Raw genomic sequence first — 1,923 nt, 5'->3', positions numbered from 1 at the left:
TTTTCCCCCCCCCCCCCCCCCGTTATCCCTTAAAGGCATGTAATGGAGCGCTCCGTATAGAATAGGTACTTAATAAATGCTGCCGAGTTCATCAATGATAAATGCCTTGGCTCCCAATGGCTACATACAAGCCATTATTTTCTCATTTAGAAAATGGATCTTGTGGCTAACTGTGGAAAATCATCTTCCAGAAAAAAGAAAAAGAGAGATGTGTATGTCTGCTCCATCTCAAATGTTTTCACTGAACCAGATTCTCTTTCCGTAGGGTGGCTGCCCTTGGCAACTCTCAGGTTACATGAAGCTGGGCCGGGGTTTCTCTGACATTTCAGCAGAGTCACGAGTGGGTGGGATGGGAAGCTCTGGGCTGCAAAATAGGTAAGTTGCTCAGTGTCCCCGGAAAACCTCCAAGGACAAAACTGAGTGTTACCCGGGGGAGTATTTTAGGTGCGAAGGCATCTTTATGTTAGGAGAGAAATGCACACCCCAGGCTCCCATAGTCATTAATAACAGTGCGTTATTGCTGCAGGCTCCACAAGAGTCTGTGGCCCTGTCCCCAACCCACGTCGGCAGCATACCTGTTACTATGGTAACAGGTATGGGTAGCGTATTCGCCCCACTGCTTCTCTGCTCTGGGCCCCCCCAGGCGGCCGGGGAAGCTGGGCAGCTTGCACTGTAATCACCATGCTAACTCTTACTGTGTTTGCCACGTGCCTGCTCTTGTTCTGGGCGGATCATCTTGTTGGACTTTCATGGCAATTTCCAGCTCAGAATAGAAGCTCAGGCAGGTGAAGTTGCTTGCCCAAGGTCATGGGCAGGATGAGTAGAGGCTTGGGCACTACGCCTCTTAGGTTCCTCAGGTCATTGTAACCCCTGCAGATGGAGCTTGCAGGAAACCCAAACCCACCCTTTTTTCTCCATGCCATGTAACTTCCGCCCAGGTCTCATGGAGAAGACTCTGCCTTCTCTCTTGGATTTAAATAGTAACATCTGCAGCAAGCATTTGTGGGTTTGGGGCTATTCAGCAGCCAGCCTGCCTTCTAACAGCCCCTCGATTTCCCCATGGAGACTCCCCCTCCTGCCCCTGTGTGTAGTCATGGCGGGAGTAGGCGGTGGGTGCAGGTGCCCCCGCCTCCTCCACAGAAGCATAAGCCGCCGGTTCTCCCTCCCTCTGCTCCAGCTGCAACCAGGGGTGGGCATGGAATCCAGATGGGGGCAACCAGATGTTCCCTCCAGGACTTGGCACCTTGAGCGAGTGACGGGAAGAAGGGCTGGAGGCTCTCCAGCGGCAGCGGTGGCGTGCCGGCCGTCTTTTCCCGTGACCTTACCAAGGCCCTGTTGCTTAACCCTCCAGCAATCTCCTGGTTTCTGGCCATGTTCCAGACTTCATCACTACTCTCTGCCAATTCTCTGAGCCCCTGATAGCCTTCCAATAAATTCCATTTGATTACCACACAGCTTGTAATCAAGAGCCCTGACTAATACACAACCGTTTGGTAAACTCTAAGCACGAGCCAGACAGTTTACATGTGACATCTCGTCGGACTCCTGAGTGCCCCCGTGAGGAAAGCGTGGGTATACCCGCTGTCCGAGGGAGGATGCTGCAGTTCAGGGAGCTGCAGTTACATGCCCAGAGTCACACGGCTGGTGAGGGGCAGCCCCTGAATTCAAACCCAGGTGCTCCTGATTCTGGATTCCATGCTTTATCAACTCTCCTTTTCATCTGCCCCGACTTCCAGTGTCTCAGAGAGGTGGTACTGGCTGGCCCCCAACTTCCAACAAGTAACCTGTATTGCAGGCCTGAGACTCGTAGCAAGAGTACTTTCAAAATCTAATTTGCTCACATCATGAACACCTGCCAGGAAGGAATTTCGGAGTTTGGTCTAAACATGGAAAAGTTAAGTTCACTTAACCCCGAGGGGGCAC

The sequence above is a fragment of the Lipotes vexillifer genome, unplaced genomic scaffold (assembly GCF_000442215.2).
Source record: "Lipotes vexillifer unplaced genomic scaffold, Lipotes_vexillifer_v1.1 scaffold621, whole genome shotgun sequence".
Taxonomy (NCBI): Eukaryota; Metazoa; Chordata; class Mammalia; order Artiodactyla; family Lipotidae; genus Lipotes; species Lipotes vexillifer.
This window is presented reverse-complemented; position numbering follows the sequence as displayed.